Source organism: Chionomys nivalis, chromosome 23, assembly GCF_950005125.1.
Source record: "Chionomys nivalis chromosome 23, mChiNiv1.1, whole genome shotgun sequence".
NCBI lineage: Eukaryota > Metazoa > Chordata > Mammalia > Rodentia > Cricetidae > Chionomys > Chionomys nivalis.
Genome location: NC_080108.1, coordinates 58,983 through 74,199, shown reverse-complemented (window position 1 = coordinate 74,199; position 15,217 = coordinate 58,983).

The window sequence follows — 15,217 nt, the reverse complement described above, 5'->3', positions numbered from 1 at the left end:
CTCGCTGTTTAATTATAATTAGCAGGCAGTGCTGGGAACGCTGTGCTGTGAACCTTCTGCTTACCTGGTTACCAGGTACCTCATTAGCCAATCAGAGCCTCCAGCAGACCCACCAGTCAAATGGTATGGTTCTTTTGGGAGCCAGGCTTCCGGTTTCGCTCTTCCCCGAAGAAATCAATCAATCATCGTTTCTCTCATGCTCTGCGCCTTGGGCTCCCTTGTTGGGAGAGAGCATGTCAGCTTTGCAGCTGCACCGTGGTGAGTAAGGGGTTTCTCCCCACAGACAGGAGGAGCCACTGTCCCCAGGTGTGTAGGAGTCCGGCCTTGGTGCAGTGGGCTGTTCGCCCCACGTGTGGAGGAGTGGCTGGGCTTGGCGGGTGAGGGGCTGCTGTGCTGATGCTCGTGTCTGGTGTGGTGTGTCCTCCCCTGGCTGGGTGGGAGCCAGTGCACAAACAGAGTTTAGTGTGTTCCTTCCTCGTCCTGCCTCATCCTAAGTAGTTCTAAGTGATCCTTGCAACTCCCTGCTGTCAGCCTCTCAATAACTTCACTGCCTGGGCTGTGTCTGCACAGAGCACAGCTTTTGAAGCCGTAAATGGTGGTTCCTATAGTGCTTATATTGTCGCATTTGTAGAGATATCACCAAATATGCCAAACTCGGAGACTTGTGGTCTCTCCTGGGTCTTCAGAAGTTCTGCACTTTTAATATTTATGTTTAGGATTCGTCTGTAGTTAATTTTCTGGGGCTTGCCAGCTGTGGGGTATCGGGATGGACAGAAACCCTGACGAGCAGGCCACTCATTGTTACAGTGGGGTGTCCATTGCAAAAACAATAAAAGGATTTGTGTGTGGAGCGTGGCTTCTCCCTTCAGACCGTAAGGAAAAGAACAGTGTCCTGTTCTTTGGATGAGGAACATGATATGCTTTCTGAAAGTGGAGTAATGTCTACTAAAATACTAACTTTCTAAACTAGGGCCCTGTTCCCTGGAGTGGAAGGGCAGAACAGAAAGTTCTGTGATATCTGATTAATTTGATCTCTGATCACCCAGTATGGCAGCTGATAATATTCTGACTTCCAACAGGGTGGTGTTAGCCAGTGATTGACTTTGGGAATGCTTAGCAAGCAAGTAGGTAGCTTATAGAATCTTTCCAGGATTCTTCTCTGCTTCTGTTGTAATGGAATTTTGATGGACCATGAGCTAGGCTATGGTTCTGTTTGTTTATGTAGTGACCTGGGCAGTGCTTCATGTCCTCTGAGCCTCCCTTAGTATGGATTTCCTGGGAAGAGAGAGACTCTGCAGCTGTAGTATATTATGCTTGTAATATCAATGTCTAGTGTATACATAGTAGTGTACTTTTGGTGTGCAGTGGGAAGACAGATTGGAAAACTGAATATTGCATTCCAATTTCAACTTTGTAATATAAATTTTTCAAATACTTTAAAAGATGGTAGAACTATGGTGATGTTGATTGTCTTTTGGCAATACATGATTAGAATGCTACTAACTTTCTGTTTTCACCAGTCACAATGATATGATTCTGTGATCTTTATTTCCAGGGACAAAAGGAGCACCAAGCTTTCTCAGGTGTGCATGGTGTTGGGCAGGTAGATAGGATAGAACCTATATTTTGTGATACAATCCTTGTGACAGGAAGCAGATATTAAATTATTATATATTTTTAAATATTTTTCTAAATATTTATCTTCAATATTGTTGACATTCTTGATTGTTATAGCTTTGATGTAAGTTTTTTTTTTTTTTTTCAGTTTTTGGTATCTCAGTCTTTCAACTCACAGAGATCTGCCTGTGTCTGCCTCCCAAATGCAGACCACCACTTTCCAGCAAGAAGTCATATTATGTAAATCTGTCTACTAATTTTTTTTATAATCTTATTGATCACTCTGAGTGTTTCCACAATGAATGTGGCTTTGTAATCAGCTTTTCTGTTATAAATTTTTGGAAATTGTCATTGAATTGTATTCATTTTATGCTTCAAATTTACTATACACAGCATATTTGTTTTGAGGTATCAAGTTCCCAAAAATTAATTATATGCTTCTTTATTTACTTTGGTTTTATTTTTCTTGTTGCTGTTAATCTGTGAAATACTCTTGGTTTATTGGATACAATGTCTTTGCTGGTGGTTTTTTCTGATGTGAGGTTATCTGTTGCTTGAGTTTTTGTGTGTGAAGTTAGCTTTCTTGGTTTGTGGTTTTCCTTCTAGTACTTTTTGTAATGCTGGGTTTGTGGCTGTGTGTTTTTTAAATCTGGTTTTGTCACGGAATGTCTTGTTTACTCCATCAATGGTGATTGAAATGTTTGCCGGGTATAGATATCTTCGCTTGCATCTGTGATATTTTAGTGTCTGCAGCACATTTGCCCAGGACCTTCTGGCTTTCTTGGTTTCCATTGAGAAGTCGGGCTTATTTCTGTTATGTTTACCTATATGTGCTACTTTGATGGAGGTAGGTCATTGGCTAATAAAGAAAACTGCCTTGGCTCATTTGATTGGCCAGCCTTTAGGTGGGTGGAGTAAACAGACTAGAATGCTGGGAAGAAGGGAAGTGAGCTCAGACGCCATTTCCTCTCCTCTCTGTGGCAGACACGTGCTCCCGGGCAGACGCGATGAACCAAGCCGCCAGGTCAGACATGCTGAATTTTTCCCGGTAAGACTAGTGCTACACAGATTATTAGAGATTGGTTGATCGGGATATGAGAATTAGCCAGTAATGGCTATAGCTAATGGGCCAAGCAGTGTTTAAAAGAATACAGTTTGTGTGTTGTTATTTTGGGGCATAAGCTAGCCATGCGATCGGGAGCTGTGGCGGCATGAACACACCCATCAGCTCCCCACTACATTACTTGACCTTTTTCCTTTGCAGCTCTTAATATTCTTTCTTTATTTTGTACGTTTTTTGTTTTTATTATTATATGGCGAGGCTTTTTTTTTTTTTTAATCCAGTCCATTTGGTGTTCTTTAAGCTTCCTCTACCTCCATGGTGATATCCTTATTTAAATTGGGAAAGTTTTCTTCTATAATTTTCTTGAATATGTTTTATGTTCCTTTTATCCCTATTAGTCTTAGGTTTTGTCTTTTGATGTTTTCCCAGATATCCTGGATGTTTTTTGTTAAGAATTTGTTAGAAGCAGGGCGGTGGTGCCGCACGCCTTTAATCCCAGCTCTTGGGAGGCAGAGGCAGGTGGATCTCTGTGATTTCGAGACTTGCTCTACTTGCACTATAATAAGGCTTGATTACTCTGGTCACTAACTCTGTAATCGGCTAGGGGGTGGCGGCTATAGGTTGGCGGGGCTATGGGTGGCTGGGACCTTGCCAGGGCCGGGGAGGGGCCCGGGTGACCGAGCACTCTGGGTCAGCGGGCCTTTAGTGGGCCTGGGGGGCTATGGTTATGGCGTAGCTAGGGCTGAGGCGTGACTAGGGGTGGGGCGTCGCTAGTCTTGGTCGGCGCCGTGGGTGTGGCGTTGCCAGGGCCGGGGTGGGGCCGCGGTGACCTGGCACACCGGGTCCGTGGGGACTCGGTGTGGCTGGCTGGTCTGGGGCGTGGCGTGGGGTACTCGCGGGTCTCCGGTTCCCGGTCCGGGACTACGTCTCCCATGATTCCTCGCGGCGGCCATTTTGCCATCCTGGGACGGACTCGGTCTCCCAGGATCCCCGTGCTGGAATCCCGGGCTCCTCTCTTCTTTCCTGCTTGCCCGCTGCGCGGGAGAAGCAGAGAAAGGAGAAAAAAGAAGAAAATGAAAAACCGCTGCTTCCCTCTCTCCCCCTGCCGCCTGCATCCGCCGCTTGTGGAGCCGCGATCACCGCGGGTGAATCCGAGGTGCCGGTTCGGAGCATGGGAGAGGGGGAGGGTGCGGAGATCCGTGGCCGCTTCCCGCCGGTTCCCGGGACCGGAACCGGGGCTCCCGGGCCGGCGCGCGGGTGTGTGGTGGTGGTGTTCGTGTGGCGTGGGGGTGCAGCGAGGAGGGAGGAGGAGCGAGCCGCGCGGGCTAGCAGGGGGAGCGAGGGGGGTAGGGGGGAGGGATTGAGCCAGCCGCGCGGCTTCCCGCCAGCAGTGGCGGTGGCGGGAGCGGCAGCACCCAGCGGCCCAGGTCCAGACAGACGTCCACGTTGTCCGGCTCCCGCCCCCCTTCTCCCCCATGGTGGACACAGGACACTCGGGAGGCCCCCGTACTCTGGCCCCTCTGCCCGGCCCAGACGCTGACCCCACGTCTTCCCCGTGCCCTCCGCAGGCCCCTGACCGGACTCAGGACGCCCCCGGACCCCGAGATGCTGCGCTGGAGGCTGCAGGAAGATGCACAGAGGGCCACAGAGGGCCACAGAGGGCACATAGGGCCACAGTGCGCCCCAGTGTCCACAGACTGCCCATACAGCGACCATCACTCCACCGGGGGCCTGGGCCCTGGGGGTGGCCAGAGAGGATTCAGGTAAGCGCTGACTGTGCTGGCTGGGGGTGGGGGCAGAGCTCACGCCCACGTTGTTCATGCCGCCCCTGGGGAGAGGAAGGGTAGACTCTGCAGGCCTGGCATGGTAGGATATTATGCTTGTAATACCACAGTCCAGTGTACAGAGTCATGCTCTTGGTGTGCAGTGGGAAGAGAGATTTGAAAATTCATGGTGTGGTTTCTATAATTTTTGAATGTTGCATTCACTTTCAAATTTGTCTTATAAATGTTTCAAACAGTTTCAAAACTGTTAGTATTATGGTGATGTTTATTGTCTTTTAGCAGTGCATAATTATTAGAAAGCTTCTAACTTTCTGCTATCACCAGCCACAATGACATGATTCAGTGCTGTTTAGTGGAACAAAGTTATACAGTTTCTTATCAATGTCATTCTTTCTCTCAGGAAAGGCATTACTCCATTTCAAATTTGTGATAGATAAGTATTATACTTTTTTTTTTAAATTATTTTAAAGCATCAATTATTTGTGTCATTTTTAACATTCATCTTATTTATATGCATTACTGCTATATTTTTCAATGTTTTCTAGTTTAAGAATTTCATTCCATTTTTATTTTTCTTTTCTTTTCTTTTTTTGTTTTTCGAGGCAGGGTTTCTCTGTGGTTTTGGAGCCTGCCCTGGAACTGCCTCTTCGTGAGTCCCTTTTCTTGTCTATGCTATAGGGTTTGTGTATATATCCAGCTCATATATACAGTAAAGAGAGATTCAAAGCTGAAGAAAACCACTAAACATGGTGTGTTTAAAATATATGCATGGCAAAGGTCAAAGTTTTTTTTTTTTTTTTGGTTTTTCGAGACAGGGTTTCTCTGTGGCTTTGAAGCCTGTCCTGGAACTAGCTCTGTACACCAGGCTGGTCTCGAACTCCCAGAGATCCTCTTGTCTCTGCCTCCCGAGTGCTGGGATTAAAGGCGTGCGCCACCATCACCTGGCTCAAAGTTCTTAAAGTGGAAAAAAAATAGTACTTGGTTGTGGTGGTACACACCTTTAATCCCAACACTTGGGAGCCAGAAGTAGATCGGTTGTGAGACTTCAGTCTCACTTGGGGCAGAGGAAGATTGACCTTTGTGACTTCAAGGTGTGGCAGGACACACCTTTAATCCCAATGCCTGGGAGGCCTGGACAGACAGGTCTCCATGAGTTCCAGGTGTGGTAGCACACACCTTTAATCTCAGCACTGCTAACTCAGATCTCTTTGAGTTCAAGGACAGCCTACAGAGTTATTCTAGAACAAATATACACAGAGAACCTGTCTTTATAAGTAAAAGTGAAAATATAAGAAATACAGGTCAGTAAAGCCACATAAAGATGGAAAATACACAGGGAATCTTGTTACTAAATGTTGTTATGCTCTCTTTGAATTGTTTCAATGTTGGCCGTTCATGTTACAAAACAGCATTACTAATAATATGGTTTCTTTGTCATTATTTCAGGTCTGAGCACTTGGGAACAAACAAGCATCCACCCATCCAATCCTTATAGAAGGTAAGGCACATTGCTTTGTGGAAAGTCCAAGGCCTTCTCTACTAGGTAGGATGTAACAAGGTATCCATCCAAAGAGAATACTTTCCCAAAAATCCAGTACAAGCAGTAGAGATAAATTCTGGTTCCACTCCCAGTGACCCATCAGTCTTCCTCAGCCATATCACTGTCAACCACATTCCAAATGAATAGTTTGGACCTATGCTGGTTCCTTCCTTCCCAGTCTTAGTGGTGTTGGTTAGCTCCCATTAGCTCAGTTAAACTGTTTCAGTGGATGAGCCCATCATGGTCTTGACCTCTTTGCTCATATTCTCACTCCTTCCACTCTTCAATTGAACTTTGAAAGATCAGTCCAGAGCTTTGATGTTTGTCTCTGCCTCTGCTTCCATCATTTGATGGATGTATGTTCTTTGGTGATATTTAATTTATTCATCATTCTGACTACAAGAGAAGGCCAGCTCAGGTTCCCCCTTCTCTATTGCTTAGGGTCTTATCTCTGTTCATCCTTGTGGATTCCTAGGAATTTACTAAAGTCATGTTTCTTGATAACCTCATAATGGCTCCCTTAATCAAGGTATCTCTTTCCTTGCTCTCATCTCTGACCTTCCTCTATCTCAATGATCCCATTTCCTCAAGTTCTCTTCACCCCTCCCCTTTCCCCCTTCTCTTCTCCTACCTTTCTTTTTCCCCATCCTTGTGTTCCCATTTTATTTCAGCTGATCTTTTATATTTTGAATTTCCAAGTTGATTTATATGTTTTTCTTAGTGTTCACATTGTTACTTAGCTTCTAGGATCATGAACTATAGGGTCAATATCCTCTTTTTATAGCTAATATCCACTTATCATTGAGTATATAATGCCATATTAATCTTTTTGGGTCTGAGTTACCTGATTCAGGATGGTGTTTTCTAGTTCCATCCATTTGCATGTAGAATTTTTTTTTTTTTAAAAGAACTTTTTTTTTTTTTTTAAATTTATGATTTATTTATCTTTATTTTATGTGCATTGGTGTGAAGGTGTCAGATCCCCTGGAACTGGATTTTCAGACAGTTGTGAGCTGCCATGTGTGTGCTGGTAATTGAACCCAGGTCCTCTGGAAGAGCATCCGCGCGGCTTCCCGCCAGCAGTGGCGGCCTGGGGAGCAGCAGCAGCCGGCAGCCTAACTCTAGATACACGTCCACAGTGTCCGGCGGCCCCCACCCCCCCCACGGCGGACACAGGACACTCGGGAGGCCCCCGGACTCTGGACAGAGTCCGCCCGGCCCAGACGCTGACCCCACGTCTCCCCTGTGCCCTCTTTAGGTCCCTGACTGGACTCAAGATGCCCCTGCACCCCGAGATCCCTCGCTGGAGACTGCAGGAAGATTCCCAGAGGGCCACAGTGTCCACAGACTCTGCCTATAAGGCGACCAGGACTCCACCGGGGGCCTGGGCCATGGCCAGAGAAGCTTCAGGTACGTGCTGATGGTGCTGGGGGGGGGGGGCAAAGCCCATGCCCACGGTGTCCTGGTCGCCCCTGTGCAGACACAGGACACTCAGGAGGCCTCTAGACTCTGCACAGACAGAGACCAGAGCCCGCCAGGCCCTTCTGCCCGTCCCAGAAGCTGACCCCATTTCTCCCCCGTGCCCTCCGCAGGCCCCTGACTGGACTCAGGACGCCCCCGGACCCCGGGATTCCGCGCTGGAGGCTGCAGGAAGATTCCCAGATGGCCACATAAGGCACAGAGGGCCACAGTGCGCCCCAGTGTCCACAGATTCTGCCCAGACAGCGACAAGGACTCCACTGGGGGCCTGGGCCGTGGCCAGAGAGGCTTCAGGTATGTGCTGATGGTGCTGCGTGGTGGGTGGGGGGGACACCAGAGCCCATGCCCACGGTGTCCCGGAGAGGAAGGGGAGATTCTGCAAGCCTGGATATTATGCTTGTAATACCACAGTCCAGTGTACAAACAGAGTCATGCTCTTGGTGTGCAGTGGGAAGAGAGATTTGAAAATTGATGGTGTGGTTTCTAGAATTTTTGAATATTGCATTCACTTTCAAGTTTGTCTTATAAATGTTTCAAAGCTGGTAGTATTATGGTTATGTTTATTGTCTTTTTAGCAATACGTAATTATAATGCTTCTAACTTTTTGCTATCACCAGCCACAATGACATGATTCAGTGCTGTTTAGTGGAACAAATTCATACAGTCTCTTATTAATGTTGTTCTTTCTCTCAGGGAAGGGACTACTCCATTTCAAATTTAGGATAGATAAGTGTTCTATTATAAATTTTTTTTATCATTTTAAAGCATCATTTATTGGTGTCATTTTTATCATTTATTTAATTTAGATGCATTACTGGTATATTTTTTGATGTTTTCTAGTTTAAGAATTTCATTCCATTTTTTCTTAAGTGCTGTTTGTTTATTTATATCAGTTTAGAGCAGGGTTTCTTAACTTTTGTGGTCACAGCTTCCTATGGGGGATCAAATGATCCTATCACAGCACTGGCCTAAGACCATCAGAAAGCATGGATATTTTATATTATAATTCATAACAGTAGCAAAAATATATTTATGAAGTAGCAATGAAAATCAGTTTTTAGTTGTGTTTCAACACATCAGGAGGAACTCTTTTAAATGATCACAACATTAGGAAGATCGACAACAACTGGTTTATATCAGTGTCTCCTGTAACTCAGGCTTACCTCACAATATCTAATTGGGAATTGCTTTGAACACCTAATCCTGCCTCTGCTACCCATTGCTGGAAAGATACTCCTGCAACTCCCACCCGGATGGACCTTGACTGGTCTGTGTAAAGGAGAAATAGATCAATGAATGAGTACACTCCAATGGAAAAATGGATGGGCAGGAAAGAGTATGAAGGTTTTCCTGCTTGGACAGTAGTTGACATTAGCAATGAGTAGTGACACACCACAAACTTTGCATTCAAGAATCTATATAAAAACTTATAATTAAACTAAATTACTGTAATTACAATATTTCAAGCAAACTAGAATAACTAAGTAAAAGGGTGTCGTAGGTCCTGCCTAACATGACTGTGTACCCTGAGAGAAATAATGTGAGTTGTACTTGGTGTGCTCTAATACAGATCCCTAGTCTCTGGAGCACATGACCATGAATCTTGTTTGAACATTTTAACCATATTCTTTTGATATTGTAATTATATTACATTATTTTCACCATCTGTCTCTTGCTTCCAATTGTTCCCATGGACTCTTTATTGTGTTCTAATCCATTGTCTCTAGAAATGAGAAAAATCATGAAATTTGCTTTATTAAGAGTTGCAGTTTGAATGTGACCTAGGTTTTGCTTTATAATATCTTAGCTATGAAGGAAAGGGTTGATTACACTGGCCAGTGACTCTGTAATGGAACATATACACACAAGGGACACCCTATTTTTCCAAAAAAAGGAAGTGCTCTGAGAGACTGGAACTTTCTATTAAAATACCAAATTTCCAGACTAGAGCCCTTTGTTCACCTATGGTGGAATGGCAGAGCTTGGAAGGTATGTGCTGACTTTGTCATTTGATTTCTGCTCATCTAGTAGGACAATTGCTACTGTCTTGAGGGTCAACTGGGCAATCCTATCTATTGAGTCACTCTGTATAAGCCTAGCCATCAGGAGCATCAATGGGAAGTAGATTGTTAGCCATGAGTGAGCCAATAGGGAGCCATGATAGTTGTTTTTATTTTTTCCTAAATTGTATAGTTGATTTCTACATGCAGTTCTTATCCCACCTTCCTCTGAAGAGGTAACACTACCTACCATTAATGGATTCTGGTAACTGCTATTGTCTTGAATCCCAGTTATGTTGTTCTAGCTAATGAGTTATTGTTTTTGGCAATCAGGATCCCCAGTAGTAGGTACTTTACAGGTTGTTTCCTGATTCTCTTGTTTTGCTCTAAGGATCTGTTTGGAGGACCATAAGCCATGCTATGTTGAATCTAGGAGCTACTGTCCTCAGACCAGGAAGAGCAGTTTGCCTGAGCTGTCAGAACTGCTTGGATAGGGATGAATCAGGAGTCAGACATGTTCTGTTGTTCTTTGTGGTGACCTGGGTAGTGGCTCTTGAACTCTGAGCTTTTTTGAGTGTGGTGTAGGCTCTGCCATCCTGGCATGGAAGACTATGTGCTTGTAATATTGTTTTCTGATGCTTTGTAATTGCGAATTTGTTTAAACAATGCTGGCTATATTTCAGGATTAGGGTTTGACTGGTCTATGAGAGCCAAAATAAACTAGCTAATGAGTGACCTCCTGTCTCTCTGACTTTTCCTGTGTGATCGTAGATAAAGACGGATCTGTGAAAGAATTGAGTGCATAGACAAAGTTTGAAGCTGGTAGATTCACAGTACAGAAAAGGAGAGACAGGAAAACTTTCCTATTTCAACAGTAACTGAGATTAGCAATGTTTAACTATGTACTGATTGCCTAATTAGGAATTAGGTAATTAATTTTAGATGCTCCATAAATGTCCTGATGGTCATTTCTTGGTGTCCACAGAATAGGCAATGAATAATCCTGACTGACCTTATTATGAAACCCAATTGCTATAGTTACAATAGTTCAAACAAAATAGATCATAGTTAAATGTTGTGTCCCTGCCTAACAGGACTGTTACTGGTTTTAGATATATACCCTGAGTTAAAAGATTTCGATATCTTTGATTTGATTTATTACAAATCCCTAGATTATGGAGCCCATGGCCATAAATCCTGTTTCAACTTTTCAAAATAATTTCTTGAGATTAGAACTATATCATATCCACATTTTCTTTTCTGTCCCCATGCCCTACTATGACCCTCCAGTGCCTTCTAATTTATGGCCTGCTTTACTTTATCAATAGTTGTGAATGTGACCTGTGTTTGGCTGCAGGTTTTCCCAGCTATTATATGATGGGTTGGCTACACTGCACATTGAGTGTTTAATCGCATGTCCACACAAAGGACATCCCTGTGGTTTGCATGAGGAACATCATATGCTCTCGGTAATGTTGATGAAACCCGTACTAAAATACAAACTTTCTGTACAAAGGCCCTGCCTCTTGGTCTGTAATGGCAGAACTTAAAGTTCTGTTATATGTTAGTAATTTGATCTCTGATCATCCATTATTGGAGCTTATAATATTCTGAGGCCCAGCAGGGTGGTATTAGCCAGTGATGGACTCTGCGAAGGCTTAGTAGGTGGTTCCTCATATATTCTGATTTCCAATACCAGCATTCCCTACCCACTCTGCCATTCCCCCTCTTCCCTCCCCTGCCTAACATGACTGTTATTTTACTGGTTTTACATATACACTCTCAGATAAAAGGGCTGGCCAGTTCTGGTTAATTTGGCAGGGCAGAAATTCCATTGTGCATGTCCCCCTCATGTTACATAATGGCGCTCATGTGTATAACTGCATCAACAGAAAGCCTACAAACCTTTGCAAAAAATACAGGTGAGCATCTTTTCTTGGTAGCAGCAATTTCTTGGTTCTGTGTCTTATAGGCAACCAAGTGCTCTCATCTAAGAGAGGCTTCCTGACTCTGCTTTAGCTGCGAAATTCTGCATCTCTTTAATAGGTCCTGCCAGGAAACACTTAAACAGTGTTGATGAAAAGCTGAACGCATGCTTTTCTGGTTTCTGTGTTAGCAGCAAAAAAGTTAAGCAGTTTTAAAATGGCTGCTTTCTTTGAGTTTCTGCCATGGCAAACTCTGATTCTTTCAGGCAGGCAGTCTGAATATGAAAGCACTTGAGTATGGTCTGTGAGCAGAATACTGCAGTTTGCTTGCTGGCTGTTACCTTGAAACACTGTAGAGTTGAGGCAATGAACAGGGCTTTGGCCTGTACCTCAGCCTCAATGCTGGAATCACATAAAGCTAAGGAATGGGCTCGATCCATCTGTCAAAGCCATGGCTTTAATCTCCATAAAGACTCATGTGGTTAGAAAAAGATATACAATAAAGAGAGATTCAAATATGAAGAAAACTTCTAAATGGTTTAAAGTATATTTAAAACATATGCAGAGTAAAGGTTAAAGTTCTTAAAGTGGAAATACAGAGTATTTGGGTTTGTTGGTACACACCTTTAATACCAATACTTGGGAGCCAGAGGTAGATTGACCTCTGATACTTCAGGACACACTTTTAATTCCAATATGTGGGAGGCAGGGATGGACAGGTCTCTTTGAGTTCAAGGACAGCCTGGTCAACAGATTTCTTCCATTTCAAACATGAATAGAACCTGTCTCAAAAAGAAAAAGTAAATATAAAAAAAAAGAGGTTAAGTAAAGTCACATAGATATGGATTATATACAGACAATATTGATACTGTATGTTATTATGCTCTCTTTGAATTGTTTAAATGCTGGCCCTTCATGTTACAAAACATCATTACAAATAATATGGTTTTTTTGTGATTATTTCAGGTCTGAGCAGCTGGGATCAAAGAAGCAGCCACCCCATCCATTCCTTAGAGAAGGTAAGGCACATTGCTTTGTGGAAGGTCCAAAGCCTTCTCTACTGTATCTAGTCTTATATGTAAGTTCTAATTTTTAGTGCCTTCTATTATTTATTGTCGCTCTCAGTGTCTATGCTACTGGTGTTATATTTAAAAAGTGGTCTCTTGTCCCCATGCATTGAAGGCTACTTCCCACTATCTCTTTTATCAGGTTTACAGTAGTCAGATTTATATTGAGGTCTCTAATCCTTTTTGACTTAAGTTCTGTGCATGGGGATAGATATGGATCTATTTTTATTCTTCCACCTGTTGCCATCCAGTTATGCCAACACTATTTTTTGAAGATGCTTTTATCCCCATTGTGTAATTTTAGCTTCTTTGACAAAACTCAGGTGTTCATAGGTTTGTGGATTAGTATCTGGGTCTTTGATTTTATTTCAATGTTCAATGTCTCTGTTTTTATGCCAATACCAAGCTGTTTTCATTAGTGTAGCTTTGTAATTGATGTTGATGGATTGTGATGCCTCTGGAAGTTCCATTCTCATTGGATTTTTTTTTGTTATACTGGGTTTTTAGTTTTTCTGCATTAAGTTGATTATTGTTCTCTAAATGTCCATGATGAATCTTGTTGTTATTTTGATGTGAATTTCTTCTAATCTATAGAATGCTATTGGTAAGATTGACATTTTTATTATTGTAATCCTGTCTATCCAAGTACATGGGACATCTTTCCATTTCCTGGTGTTTTCTTCAATTTCTTTCTACGAAAAATGAAATTTCATTTCATAAAGGTCCTTAAATTATTTGGTTCTTGGTACCCCAAGTTATTTTATTTAATTTGTGGCTATTTTTAAAGGTAATGTTTCTCTGATTTCTTTCTCAGCTCCTTTATCATGTCAAATGTCAAAGAGCAGTGCATAGGGTGAACTTAAATAGGTTGGCACCTTCTGTGCTCTGTATCCACTATGGTGGTTCATCCTCCTCCAGGTTCTTTGCTTTTTTAATAATTTTAAAAAAAATGCTGCAAGATCCCTGGTGGCAGTGTGCAGCTGTAGTTCTCAAAATGGTGGTAGCAGGCCATGTGGTAGCAGACAGCGGGCCCTGGGAGCAGCCAGTCATAGGCATAAATGGCTGCTGCTCCCAGAGTGGTCGCCTGAGCGGTTGTGGCAGGACATGTGGTGGCAGGACATGTGGTGGCAGGCAGAGGTCCTTGGGAGCAGCCCAGTCCAAGGAAAAAATGGCTGACAGTCCCAGAGTGGTGGCCTGAGTGGTGGTGTCAGGCCATGTCGTGTCAGGCAGCGGGCCCTGAATGCAGCCATTCTGAATCAGAGATGGCTGCTGGTTCCCTGGTAGTGGCAGGGATACATGTGGCAGGCTGGCCAAAGATAGAGACAGGGATAGACCTGCCTTGCCTAGTGAGGTCTACTGCGCATGTGTGTCCTTTTCGTGGAACTCTGGGTGATTCTGGGAAATGTTGTTTCTTAAATCAGGTGGGCAGATGCAGTACTCTCCACGTGCATGCTCTCTTTTGTGGAGCTCGTAAATGTTTTCTCCTGTGTATAGTAGCACTCCACTCATAAACTGTGAATTAAGATTGTATGATTTATAATAGAATTAACGGTATAAGAATTTCCCATAGAAACACATGGCCTGCTTCAACTTTTTCACAGTAATTTCTTGATATTATAACTATATTATTTTTTGAGCCTCCCTGTGTATGGATTTCCTGGGTTAGAGGTAGACTCTGCAGTTCTGATATGGTAGCATATTGTGCTATATACGCTGATATGTGATATATATGCATAGAGAATATTTATTACAGTAGAGAGGGGCGGGGGGGGGAGACAAAACCTGTGTGCACCCCAAAAGAGCAGAGAGAGATACTCCATGGCTTGTTTTTAACAGTTATTGTTTGAATGTGACCTGTGTTTGGTTGCAGTACCTCCCAGCTATGAATTAAAGGGTTTGCTACACTGGACATTGAGTGTATAATAGTGTGTATATGCATAGGACCCTGTGCCTTGGATGAAGAACAGTAAGTGCTCTTGGAGAATAAAAGATTTTATTAAACTACAAATTCTGGTGTTATCTCACATATTGTGGAAGGACAAACTTTGACTACTTTTGCTCTCTGTTCACCCAGTCTGTTAATTGGTAATGTCTTGAAGCCCAGATGGGTGACTCTAGGTAATGAAGGACTCTACTTGCTAATTAGGATCACCGGTACCTTACTGGTTTTTTAAAGGATACTCTTTTTCTGCTGAAGGGATCACCAGGAAGTTAATGTTGGCTGAGTTATTAGCTGCTTACAAAGCAATGGACCATGAACCAGACAGGTTCTGTTAGTTTGCCTGGTGACCTGGCCTCTGATCTTTGTTGATTTATAATTCCCTGGTCGAGTGTGAGGCTTTGCCATGCTTGCATCGGAGACTATGAACTTATAATGTTCTTGCCTCATGCTATGTAATTGATAATTGTTTTAAACACCTAATCCTGCCTCTGCTGCCCAGTGCTGGGTAGGTAGTCCTGCAACTCCTTCATGATGGTACCTTTTCTGCTTTTTGAGAAGAAAAAATAGACCAGCTAATGATTGACCTCCTTTATCTCTTTTTTTTATTGTTGACCATAAATGAAGATTGATGTGTGCTAGAACTGAGTACTTAGGTTCATCTTCAGGCTGGCAGTTTTACAGTGCAGAAAGGGAGAAACAGGACAGTGGTGGAGAATGTTCCTACTTCCACAGTAGTTGAGATTAGCAGTGATTAGCTATGTAGTAATTACCTACTTAGTAATTAGTTAATCAATTGTATA